General features: G+C 49.4%; 1 protein-coding gene across 2 annotated transcripts in view; it reads left to right on the plus strand.

Annotated features, from left to right (window-relative positions):
• The window catches only part of LOC139050824 (uncharacterized), a 128,882-nt gene that overhangs the window by 21,900 nt on the left and 92,922 nt on the right, over positions 1-14,060 (plus strand). The gene's annotated exons all lie outside the window — the stretch shown is intronic.

Here is a 14,060-nt window from a genome sequence, read left to right on the forward strand (position 1 = left end):
GGTCGCTGTCGAAAACGGAAGGCAAATATTCTAGAACTGAAAATGAATGCCTTGCCACCATTCAGGCTACACCTAATTTATACCGTGGCTTACATGGCAGGCCATCCAAAGTGGTCAGCGACCATTGCACATTGTGTTGGCTAGCAAACTTAAATGACCCTTCAGGACGGCTCGCGCGGTGTATCCTCATACTGCAAGAACGTCGCATCACTGTAATCTAAACGTCCAGAGGAAAATACTCTGATGTTAATTGGCTGTCACTCGCCCCCATTGACCCTCAGCCGCTAGATGACGAGGATGACGACGCCTCCCTTAAAATAATAAGCGTGCAAGGCTTCGCTGAACAGCAACAAATAGACACTGAGCTAAAATGCCTCGTCGAGAATTTGGAAGAGAACGCCATCGTTGTCCCTAGGGCATTTAAGCGAGGATTGTCTTCGTTCTCGCTTCAAACAACTACTCGTAAATAGCAACTTCTCACCAGTCCGCGCCAACTACCTTCGTGTTGTCCTCTCAGCGCTGCGTCCAGAAGTACTGCACACCCTACATGACGATCCGCCCTCTGGGCACGTCAGATTCTCCCGGACGCTGCCGAGGATAGATGAAAAGTATTACTAGTCGCACTTGACCACCGACGTCGCCCGTTACGACAATACATGCCGAGACTGTCAGCGACGTAATACAGCACCGACAAAGCCAGCGGGATTACTACAGCCTGTCAAGCCTCCTTGCCGACCTTTTCAGCAGATCGAGATGGATTTTTTCGGACCCTTTCCGACGTCAACATTCGGAAATAAGTGGATCGTCGTGGCGATGAACTGCCTTACCCGCTTCGTTGAAACAAGATCTGCCAAAAGGTAGCGCTGCGAAATTGGCGAAAGTTTTCGACGAGAACAGCCTGCTGTGACACGGTGCCCCAGATGTCCTCATCTGCGAGAGAGGAATGTCCTTCACAGCAGAGATAACCCAAGCCATTCTGCAATACGGCTGGACAAGCCACGGGAGGACAACTGCCTACCACCCGCAGACGAACGGTCTCATGGCGCGCCTGAACAAGACCCTCGCCCACATGCTAGCAATGTACATCGACGTCGAGTACAAGACGTAGGACACGGTCCTTCCATACGTAACCTTTGCTTAAAAAACACGGTGGTGCAAGAAACACAGATCACGCCGTTCAAGCTGATTACGGCAGGAATCCGACGACTACTCTCGACGCCATGCTGCCGCACGTCTGCGACGAAGAGAATTTTGACAGCGCTACCTGTCTCCGCCGCGCCGAAGAAGCCCTACAGACTGCCCACCTGCGGATCAAGAACCAGCAGAGGACCTTATTCCGACACTACAAGCTTCGACGGCGCCAACACAACTCCGCAGATGGCTTTTGCCGTCTGCGGAGTTGTGTTGGCGCCTTTTTCTTCGCGCGCAATGCACTGTGGTGCGAGAGTTCCGCCGACTTCGACGCGCGAATGGCTCCGGAGCCAAATCGGCGCCGGGCCCGTCGGGGCGCGTTGGAAGCCGCCGGTTACGTTAGCTGCGCCGGTGCGCCCGACTATAGAGGTGTCGTTTTCACCGACGTGACGTAGCGTGCGCGCGTGCTACGTCACGCAATGCATTGTGGTGCAATGCATTGTGCAATGCATTGCACCACAATGCGCACAATGCATTGTGGTGCGAGAGTTCCGCCGACTTCGACGCGCGAATGGCTCCGGAGCCAAATCGGCGCCGGGCCCGTCGGGGCGCGTTGGAAGCCGCCGGTTACGTTAGCTGCGCCGGTGCGCCCGACTATAGAGGTGTCGTTTTCGCCGACGTGACGTAGCGTGCGCGCGCGCGCGCGCGCGCGTGCGTTACGTCGGACTATAAACGGCCCTTTAGTTTCATCTTTCACAGTGTTGCTACTGTGTTCTTTACGGTCACTACCACGTGACAACAGACATGTTTAGAATACCGTTTGCGCCTTACGTATGTTCAACATAAGCGCCTTTGCGGGAGATTACGGTGCGTATCCTTTCAAGTCCTTTAGTTTACCTAACCGAAGCACGAACGTAAATAAAACGGTATAAAACAGGGCGCCGACTGGTGCCTCGTGCCAAACGTATCCAAACTGCTGTTAACGTAACCATCGCTGTTGACGTAACCATCCTGCTGTTGGTATGTGGACGCGTCTTGTTAGGCGTACGGGCGCCAGAATCGCCGAACAATCTCAGAAAATGCGCTCATAACTAGCCTTTCAGGAGAGTTTAGAGAAAGCTAAAGCTCATTACAATAGTTACTGGCGATCAACGAGAGTGAGAGCATAACCACCACGAAAATTCACGCTCAAGTGGGAACCATGGGTCCCGCTATGTTCGACAACGCTATTTCTTGGCGTCTGTAAATATTACGGACGTTAAACTCACCAAATAGCGCGTGTAAACCACAGAATCTCATTAACGTTTCGCGCATGCGCATTGAGGACGACGCATTTCTTTACGTACGTAATGCTGTTACATTCGGGTGCAAATGCTAAACTAAAACTGCCTTATATAATCATAAACGTCGCAAGAGCTTTTAACAAATATTTGTTGCTTTGGCAAACTTAAGATCACTGTGTATGCGATAGTATATTGGGTGCGTCACCTAAGTTTAGCCAGAATCCGAAAATTTGTAAGTACGACGTAGCTGGACAGAACAAAGAAAATGTGGTTGCCGTCGCAGTTGATACCCAAAGTATTTTTCTTCTGATTCCGCCTAATTTGATATCACTCATAATAATTTAATCAACTTCTCCAATATTATAATTACCTAGATAAAAAATGTCAATCCGAAAATTGCAGAGCGACGTGAAAACCTCCCGGTGTAACTTTCCATTGCTAGATTCTTGCTGCATAACTGTTTTCCGAGCTTGAAAGAAGCCCCTAAATGCATGCAGACGTGCCGCGTCACTGGCCACTCCAGGAACTCTGCATGTATTGGCGGGCTCTCGCGCACTCGGCAAAGCACTTTTGTGTGGCACATATCGAGCAACAGAAAGCTTAACGGGAGTTTTTGATGTCACTCTGCAGTTTTGTCAATGATACTTTTCATCTAATCGTAGTAATACAGAAGCTGAATAATTATTTAAGACTAATTATCGCATTAGGCGGACTGCACAACATAATATGTGTATCTTTGGGCGACGGCAACTGACAGTAGGTTTGTTCCGCCCAGCCACGTTGCATGTGCATATTTTGCACGTGCATGTGCACGTCGCATGTGCATGTGCAAGCCAAGCGCAAGCTACCTGGCACAGCCTGTATAGTAGTACATGGCCCAGAACGGGAACAACCTTGAACACAGTTTGGAAAATCACGTCCTAGATTAGCACTGCTTGTTTTCTTGATTGTCTTAATTTTGACCAGTATGTTCTCGCCACGGTAGGAATGCAGTTTGTCGGGAACAACAAGAAGTACCTCCAAAATTTGGTGAAGTTGCAGCTGAGAGAGTAAAGCGTACATGCAAAACCAACAGCATGCCATCAAGTTTGCCTGCTTTTAAACGGCACTGAGAGCTGCGTATCTTTTATTCCGATTGAAATTATATGGAAAACCCAGGTGCATTTCTGCCTTCGGCGTCGCCATCATTGACATGTTCCGCATAATGTCTAAGGATAATATCACCGTCGCTGCTCGCCCTACGCTATTGGGGGAGAGCTCCACCACTGGAACAGCTGGCGCCTCCGTCGCCGTGACGTAGGATGAGGGATTACGTGGACACAGCAGCCGCGTCGGCTGCTTCTGAAGTGCCGAAGTGCGCTGAAAAGGAAAGTTTCAATCCACCACCTGTGCTATAGGGTTCTGATTAGGTGATGTCATTTTCGCGCTTAACGTCTGCGCTTAACACTTGAAAGCACTATAATAGATAGTGGCTGCAGTTGAAGGCGTCAAACATAGTAGGCCACTGATTGGTGCCGCACCAGCGGACATACACAATACGGCCCGGTGTCAGCCTTCAGATGTGCCCGCAGGACAAGAAGCTGCGTTAGGCCTGGATTATAGACAAAAAAAATTCAACAAGAGCGGACACTCCCAGAGAGCCCAGCGGCCGAATTGACTCTAGCGCAACAAGCGGATGGTATTAATACATTTCTGTTTCGGTTTTGGGAGCACGCGTTTTGAACGCCAGTTGGTGCGCGCCACGCCCGCTCCTCTGATCGGCATGGCGTGTATTTCGTCTTTCGCTTCTACTGCTGAACCACGTGCGGCCTTGGCGCGGAATCATTTTATTATTTCGTAAAAGTGGTTGTGAACGATCTTCACAAGCCTCCACCGTTATGTGTCACGTGCAATTTCATAAAAAAAAACGCAAGACTTCGTCTGAATTGATGAAATGTTTATTTTGCTCTATATAAATGTTCGTTCCGGGCTTCTTGTGCATTCATCTCAAGTTGTGGCAACAGGTAAGCAGCAGTCGTTACCGTACGAAGCTCCACCGGATGCCATCAGCTAAAAAAAAAGTATATTACAAGCGTGTATCATTTCGGTATCTTGACCTAACAGGTATGTTGCGTGTAGAGGTGAAACGTGCGTAAGTGGCAAATGAGCGGCATTGCAGATAAATTCACTTTTACATACATTTCGTAGCAAATAGACTCCAGCCAAACAATGCCTTAAAATCTGAAGGAAACATTAATTTCAAGCATCCCTCCCTTCCTGGGCATTAAGTGCACTGTAAGAGCACAAATACGCGGGTGGCTGCTCGTTTCCAAAACAACTTGACCTCAGTCCACGCGATGGCATACCTAGTTGTACACAGAGGTGGCTACCATGCAGGGTCTCAGCCAGACCATCTTATACGCTCGCAAAATGTCGTCTAGTCACATATAAGACGGGTTCGTTGGTTCCAAAGCCTGTTTTCAGCTCCTGAGAAGACAGAAATGTCAAGTTCTTGAGCTTCTCGGCGTTATCTTTTACGCGTCCTGCCGGCGCAATCAACATACTCCCGTGTAATCATTCTCGGTAATCGCTCGTTGCGTTTTCCACAAGCGTGAGCCCCGAAATAAGGTAAATGTTGTTGTAGTGTCATAAAAACCATCACAAACTTGTTTTGCTAAAATTCAGTACACGCAAAAATAACTCACCATAGCCTGGTTGCTTTTTTGCTAACAGCTTCACAACCCCAGGCGCGGCGAGCAGGTCTCAAAATTATCCCCTAAAGTTACGAAAATACAATTATTTTTTAGGCCAGAGAATGCGTCACGAACTTCTCCCACTAAAATTCAGTACACGTAAAACTATCTGCGGCACACAGCCGCGCTGCTTTTCTATCTGCGCCACTATGCCGAGCGCGGCCACTGTGCTTGAAAAGTACCCCAAAATGTAGTGAAATTAGTTACAACAATGTGTGGGGTGAGAGAAAGCGCCAGAACTTGTCTCGATAAGATTCAGTACAGGCGAAACTGCGTCACACGGCCGAGGTAGTTTTCGTCAGAAAGCCAGGTGCGGCGAACCTGCCCAAAAACTACCGAAATAAGTTATAATAATGCCTGGGCTCATAGAAAGCTTCGCAAACATCTCCCAGTGCAAGTGATGAACTCAGATTAAATAGACGTAGACGGCGGAGCAGTTTTTCGATAACTGCATCATTATATAGGTTCAGTTTTGGGCAGTAAGCATAAATGTGCTTGAAATGCGTGGCAGACAGTCAAACCAAATTTCTCACACTGCTACAGTATAGTAGTGGAGCTGTGCCGTGTCGAAATACAGAGAGAACGCAAGAAAACGCCGGGTGCCCGACTAACGGGCAGCATCGAAAAGGTCGCCAAGCAGGCGAGCTTCACATGCGCAGCCGGCCTGGCTCGCTGCTCGTATAAGTAACTTATACGAATGACGCACGCCTATGGCGCGTCTGGCATTCAACTAGCTTGTTGGTAGGTTACGCAAGAAAAGTAAGTCGCGAAGTATAAGTTAATTTATACGCAAAACTTTTTAGTATTTGTGTGAAAGATTAAACTAATTAAACGTTGTCTGTAAGTTTATTTCACATGCTTTTTTCCGATGCTCGCGTCAACTAACGGATGGAGTTGACACTAGGCGTGACGTGTTTTCTGTTGCCAGTTTTTGCCGAGTGTCCCCTGTTGTTGAATTTCAACCTCTTTGCTTGGATCCCGAAACTTAGCTTCGGGCTGCGGTGTTCGGTGAGCAGCAGAAAGCGCCCACTGAGGCGCTCGCCCATGTGCGCTTCCCGGTTGTCATGAAGCTTTGGTCTATGAACTCGTTGCTTCTAGATACTAGGAAGTTCACTGGAAAGGAAAGGGAGTAGTAAAAGTAAATAAAATGAGGCATGGCATATGTTCATGCCTGTGTAGCACCAGACAATGAATATTGTACGGGATTAGCAAAAAAAGCAGGGGCCAATTGCTCGCTCCGACGACCAATAAACGTACATTGCGATCCAACTTCAGAAATATTGATCTTCAAAGTTCCATAACTTTAGAAGAATGCAAAAAGAAAAGATTGAATTGTCACGACAACACATCACAAGTCACCGTAGGCGTTGAAGTCTCTAGGTATAACGGAATTATTGTTGAACAGCTCTGATAGGGTCCAGGCAACCATGGTACTTGCTTATTGTATAATGCTCATGTGCTGCGGCATAAAGCTCACGGCACGGTACGACAACTCGCTCGTATCTAAAGCAAAACATTGTGCGCTGACATGCATGCAGACGCTGAGTCGGTCACAGCGAATCTATGCGATCAGTGCATTGAAGCGTCATTCTGTTATAATCAGAATCAGAACCGCCAACTATAAAAACATACTTCACATTGTTTTATCTGAATGACTACCTTCCTTTCACGCAAGGAATCGGTTCAAACGAATCTGTCGCGGCGATGACGCACAGTGTCCTAGCTTAGTCTACGATGTAGGTAAAGAGACCGTGTGTATAAACCACTCTTTGCTTTCTATTTTTCCAAGATCATTATTTTAATCATGAAATGCTTCTGTCATTTCGAGAGTACTTGAAAAAAATTGGAGGACGCTTAAGCTTCGCCTTCAAGAGTGGGACGCGATAGCGTTCCCGTCGACCCGCCAAGGGGTATAAGACAATGCGCTACGGCACAGCGATCACTTACGATGCGCCCCGCATCGGACTTAGCGCCCACCTATCACGCGGTGAGCGTCGAGCAACGCAGCGTTCGGCGCGGCAACGAAACATGCGCCTGAGCGAACGGAACGAACCAAAGAACTCGGTGTCTCGGAGGGGAAACGATCTACGCCAGCCAAACGTCGTGATCGGCACGGGCAGAGAGATAGATAGTAATCTAAACCGGGAGCACGGCGAAGCGTCGTCAGGGGAGAGGGAGTCCCGCGACGCGCCTGGCAGCGGTCCCAATGCGCGCGCGGCGCGCCTCCTGTCGGGGCAGCGCCGTACATTGAGAGGAGGGGGTCTTCTGTGTTTGCCGCAAGATGGCTCTGCGTGTGCGGAAAGCGCAGAAGAAATGCAGCGGAAACGCACTTCGCAACTCGTGTAATTGTGACTTCTGTACGTTACATGTTCATAATTACCGATATACACAGCAGTATAACTTTCCACGGCTCGTTTCGAAGGCAACACCGCATTCACTAGAGGCGCGTTTGCACCGCTTGGAAGCATCGAACTCGTGGCTGAGTGGTAGCGTCTCCGTCTCACACTCCGGAGACCCTGGTTCGATTCCCACCGGGCCAATCTTGGAAGTTGCTTTTTATTTATGAAGCGCCTGCCGTGATTTATCGCTCACGGTCAACGCGGCAAACGCCGCAAACGCCGACACCGACGCCGACGACACCGGCTTTTCTGCGACACGAGCTCCTTAACGCTATCGCGTTAAAAGTGTCCAGAAGGGCTCACGCATAGAGCTTTTATTGAGCGCTGATAGCCAAAGGTATGCGGAGGAGGCCACGTTTTCCCTCAGACTACGGAAGTGAGGCGCTTCCGACAGATCGTGACGCCATAAGTGCCCCCCGCCCCCAAATATGGGGAGAAAAGCGGGGATGAAGCGTGCCATCTTCGCGCGCAAGGCACCCGAAGTTGCCTGGCGCCAGGAGTAGGGAAGGGAGAGAGGATAGCGCTCTACTCCGGTTGAAACTGCGTAGTACGTGGCGGCTGCGCGCGGTATCTTGAGCGCGATCTGGGTAGGGATCAGATTCTAGGTATACGTCGACGGCTTTGTGCGTGCTGCGTGCTCCTGGCGCAGAGTTTCCCTTGAAGCGACACACAGCACGAAGGTCACTTTGTTCACAGCTGCGGCCCCTATATATCGCGCGAGCGTTTTGACAGCGAGTGTCGTAGGTCAGTAATGGTTGTGCGTTCATGGTTTCTGTGCGCGCTGACACCGTGCTTGTTAATTTAGTTAGAAAGCGAACGATTAAAATTTGACACGGCCGAAAGAAGTACAATCCTTGCTTCATATAACCGTCTGCAATTCTGTTCCCGCAATGTATGCTGTCCCTTCCGGACGAAACAGCGACATTTTATTATTAAATTACTTTTTTATTTTTTGTTAGGCATACTTTGCTTTTTACTTCTCGTTCGACATGCGAAGGCCCCCTCTGCCAATAAAACTTTAGACACAAATGCGGCCGTGGTTCAAGCCGTGTACTAAAATGCTCGTAATAACGACCTACAGCCTTAGAGCGCAGCTTTAAAGCTCGCCGACGCTCCCATAATAGTATGGCGAAAGCGTGATATTATTGTGTCCTTGTATTCAGTGCAGAAGGGCAACCAGCGAAGCTGGACTGGGATGACTATATCGACGACTGTATAGATTTATATGGTTATTGCTATATTGAGATATATAATGATACATACACGTAACTTCGTGGTTTATATCGTCTTTATTTTGTCTCATTCGCTTCCACAGTGACCATAACTTTGTGGTTGCTGTGGGGCACCGCGATCGGTTGTATTACTATGCTAGGCACGCTGTTGCAATCGCCAAACCTATATGAGACTGGTGACGGGTGGTTGGCACGTCTGTGTAGCACTTAATTCCCAACCATTCCAACAGGACGGCTACAGTCCAGTTGTCGAGTGCGCTAGGTCAACGTTAAGGTCTTCCACTATGACGATCCACATGACCGATGAGATCCAACCAAAGGAGTCTGTTAGAAATGTCTCAATGTCTCCTTTGGATGTAGCCGGATGGACGTAGACCATCGCGACGACGGTCTCATCTTCCATCTGCACACACTCAATGGTCCGTACCCGCGGGCCGCTGAGCGTTTGGCGGCTTCTCGTCGCTTTCGCGCCCATTCGCGCTTTTTCTCTCACTGACGCTTTTGAGGACGCGTTCTTCTTCCTTAGAGCGTACGACGCGCGTCCTGCCACTTGGAAGTATTGTCTGCCGATGACGACGCTAATGGTACGTCCACACTAGCGACAAAAACACCCGCGACACAACGCGCGGGGCGAGCGGTGCTGTCGCGCGCGGCAAGATTCGCGAAAAGCGGCAGCAACGCGCGGCAAACGCGCGAATGGGTGCGAGACCAGGGTTGCCAGGTCCAAAATGTGAAAAGTAGCCAAAAAATCTCGGAAAGTAGCCAGAAAAGTAGCCAACTTTGGCCACATACAGAAATGTAGCCAAAAAAGTAGCCACGCTATGGAAAAAACGTTGTATTTTCATTTATTATGCAACTATGAAGACATTATCACAGCCAACACTTAAAGTTGCTTTTAGTAAGTGTAGGAACATACAAAAAATATTAAGAAACGTGTATAAATGACTACAGCTTAGAGCGCTTTGATCAGCATGTAATATGACTAGAATATTATCACTAATCAGAATCACAGTGTACATGTTTGAGGTAATCTTGGCGCACATTTCTCGAAGAAGGTCAAAGCTCGAGGCATCGCGATCGCTTTCGCGATTATTTACGTGCGATTTTGCGTCTTGGCATCGGACGCGTCGCAGGCCGTTTGTTACGCTCTGCAAAGTGAGATGCCCAGTCGCGCGAAATCTCGCAAAATGATCGTATTCCAGAATGCAGCTGTATATTTTCAAGCTGGGAACACATAAATGGACCGACTACGCCGAGAGCGCGCCGGCCAGACCGGCCGCTGACATGCTGGTAGCATGTTTACGTTTATCCCGTGACCAGCTGTCCAAGTGTTCGATTTTGCAAACTTCGAGCAGCTTCGGGTTGTCTTAGGATCCCACCTCGCGTTGCCTTCCCATCAGGACCGGCACTAGCGGGCTGCCGTCTGGCTGCCAGAACTCCGAAAATCGAAGAAGCCCTATGTGTGGAAGGTAAAAGGCCTGACGCGGAACGTCAATGCGAAGATGGAACACGCTGTGACGTCACCAGTGCGAAATTCTTTGCACGAAATGAAAGCGCCAGAGTCAGATCGACAATGATGATGGACCAGCTTGAAAATATTTGAAGTGTCATTGTTGCGGGTTGGCCTAAATATCTGCTAATGTTGCTGCGTAATATGAGCTACACAAGTTTCTATCCAATTTTTACAATAGTCAAGCTGTTTCAAAAGTAGCCAAAAAAGTAGCCAAGTAGCCAAGGCATTTTTTCCCCGCCAACAGCCTCAAAAAGTAGCCAATTTGGCGCAAAGTAGCCAAATGTGGCAACCCTGTGCGAGACCCATTTTTCGCGGCAGACGCAAAACGACCACCAAAAAGAAGCGAGCCGCTTTACGAGCCGCGCTGTTGTGGCGCCACCTGTCGCATAAGCAAAGAATGATAATCTACGGGCTCGGAGACTGAACAGTGACACGCGCGCCGTAAAATCTCAGAGGCCGTTTCGAGTCAAGGGGCCTGTTTTTGTTAAGCCTTACCACGCCGCCACTGAGATGTCGACGAAGAATTCGTCTTGCAGGAGGCGTTTTTGGAAACCGTTCGCGGACATGCGTGCCTCTGATAAATCGAACGTCGGACAAGGAGCTGCGCGCCAACCGTTGGCACATTATTGGACAGCAGTTTGGCATGACATGTGCGTAATTGGTGAAGGCGGGGAAGCAGAGTGTGCGCCTGGCCCTCAGTGTCCGTGTACCGCACTCAAAACTTTCTCGTCCGCTTTCTGGCCCGTCGGCGTCGCACAAGTAAAGAACAAATAAGTATTATGGTGTTCACAGTCACCAGTATAGCCCCTCGTCCGTATCCGACATGCCTGAGCGGGGTCGGCAGTGGCGCAAAAAAAAAACAAACAGACACTTCCGATGGAACGCGAAATGGGCAGAACGGAGAGCGCGTTGTCACGAGAAGTATCAAATGGAACGAGACAACGCCGGACGCCACGGGCCGTTGCCCCGTGTCGCAAAGACTGTGTACTTGCCCGCACGCGTCTGCCGCGCGGGCGCTCGCCGCTTGCGGCGTGTCGCGCGCGTTTTTGTCGCTAGTGTGGGCGTACAGTCGAGCGCGATTTGAAGGTTATCGCGCGAGCGTCGACCGGGAACGCGAACAGCGCCATCGCCCAGAATTCTCTGCCGAGGCGAGGGAGGCACAGAACACCTATCCAAACTTAGAGAAGGGAAACTGTACCTTCCACAGTGCTACGGAAATAAGCGTAGCGGTGGCGTCGTGAACTAAAGTATGCGACCACGGGTGGCGCTGTACAACAGGAAACGGAAACGGGGTTTTGCACACGCTTTACCAGGTGTACTGTGGGTTTACTGGGTTTCTGGCTGCTGCGCCAGCTGCGCCTCGATCGTGCTCCCGCCAGTTTGGTTGCTGTATGGCAAACGTAGCGCCTATGTGTATATGTAGGCGTTACGTTTGCCACACAGCAACCAAACTGGCGGGAGCGCGATCGAGGCGCAGCAGAATACATGTAGCGCTGAGTCATATCGAGTTAAGGCACACTCTGAACTGACTTTTAAGGGCATCCCGAGCGGTTTTTCGTTTATTACGTCGCCGTTACCCCGAGTTGTGCCGCCGCGCTCCAGCTGTTGCATTTCGTGTAGGGCTACTGACAGAATGCGGTTTCCAGGTGGCACGATGGCCTCGACTGGAATAAACGCACATGTCACCAAAGATTGAGTAAGCCTGAAAATATTTTATTTGCATTTTACAAGTACAAACATAAAGCACACGTCTACGCATCCACATAAACGCGGTTACATAGTCAAGAACATAATCAAGAAATGGCTCATTAATAAGGGTAGCACAAACGCACAAGAAAGAAGACCGAAACTACAAAACGTACGGTCGGCTGCTAAGTATAATAATTTCCCTGTCACCGCGTGTCACTTTTATACAGCATCATTACAGCACTACCAGGCAGGGTAGTTTGGCCGAAAGAACGCAACAGCTTACGGCCGTCAGCTGCCTCTTCCTTACGGGTGTCATAATTATCCTAATCTCCGCATCAACGCCGTGCAATCTGAAACATATGTGCCAGCTTAATACATGTGTAGTGAAATTATGATAACCACTGCGTCTTATCAAACGTATTGGTTTTGCAAATGCGCATTACAGCTGACGGAACGACATACTGTGAGTGAAGCACAAGAGAACAAGAACAAAAGGAGGGTACAACACTTGAAGAAATGAAGAATTAGTAGGCGTACAGCAAACAAGCGATGACGAAGAACACACGATGCATCGGGTGTTCTGTGACATCGGTTTGCGTACTCACGGTGTTATGGAGATCAACGGCATAAAAACGTACCTTCAAACGTACTCCCTCAACCTCCGCCGCATTCATTATGATAATGAACGCCTAAACAAAAGGAGGCACTATTTTTTGCCAAGAGTAGACCTCTTTACAGCAAGTCAATGTATTGACTCGCAGACGAAACCAGCATGCTTTCGAAAATGTTTTACCGGTTTTACCGCCGCAGTATTCGAACGCCAACGGCCAGGAAACACATCAATACCAATAGGCTGTCGGCTGCCGGTGGTTAATCAAGTACAAAAACCTTGACGCTATGACTAAAAAGCAGCTTCAACAATCAAATTTAAAAAAAATCAACTGCCTATTTGCCTGAGGTATCAAAACAACCTTAGACGCCTCGATTGTTTATGTCAATGGCTTGTGTGAAGTAAAAAATTCAGCGTGTTCAGCGCCCCTAGCAGAGAAAGCACAAATTAAAGTATTCGACCAAATTACAGTAGCTCCACTTACGCGCTTACGCTGAAACGCGCCTCGATTGATTTTTCGCCCTCTGTGGCCATTTGTTGAACTTGAGAGTGTACGGGGCCTGAGGGAGGTATCAGGCCTGCTTCCCTCACTCTTTTTGCTGTTCCTTCAACAGCCGTCACTCCCTGCTGGGCTATCGATTTCTTTCTTTTTCTTTTTTTTTGGGATCTGCGAACAGGCAGTGATCGCAGTGCGCACGACGTATTCTTCGGTATTATCTGAAATTGGACGTTACGAAGCTGCATCTAGCCTATGTAACGTCATTGCTGCTGAGCCAGGAAGAATGGTTGACCAAGGACATTAGCTTAAGCCCGCGAAGATACGGGGTAACCAAGTCCACACTTTATCGCAACAAATGGAAAGCGTAGAATAGAGAGAAAGGGCGGTGAGTTTGTCGCGGGGTGATGGTTGTTGTATGTAACAGCGAACGAGGGAGAGAAGAGTGCAAAATCATGATTTTTCCTGTCCCGAAACCGGCCGCCAGGTGCCTGGAGTGCTGGGCTGGTTGACGCTCGCGCGATAACCTTCAAATCGCGCTCGACTGTACTTTAAGGGGATGCTCGCTTGCCCAAGTGCACGCGCCCTTTCGCAACCCTTCCCGCAACGAACAAGCGAGCGAGATAAGATTTGACGGTTCGTCCTCTCCCCCTCCTTCTTGCCCTTCCCTCTCCCGTTGCCTGCCCGGAGAAGTAATACATTCAGAGCTACCGCCGCGACATCACGCGGAAACAGTTCGACGAATGATTGCCCCAGCGCATTGGCAACACCTTCGGCAGCTGTTTTCCCAGATACTAGCCATGGACGACTGTGCTGTAAAAAGCTTCGGGCTGTGCACGAAGGCCTTTGCCACGATGGCTACGAGATGGCGTTAGAGTCGCGCGCATCGTCTGTATGAAAAGAAAGCGCTGCATGAGCGGGAGTTGGCTGCAGCGGCTGCTCTGAATTGCGCCCACGCGTCACGTGCACGCTTAC

The sequence above is a fragment of the Dermacentor albipictus genome, chromosome 10, assembly GCF_038994185.2.
Source record: "Dermacentor albipictus isolate Rhodes 1998 colony chromosome 10, USDA_Dalb.pri_finalv2, whole genome shotgun sequence".
Classification (NCBI taxonomy): Eukaryota; Metazoa; Arthropoda; class Arachnida; order Ixodida; family Ixodidae; genus Dermacentor; species Dermacentor albipictus.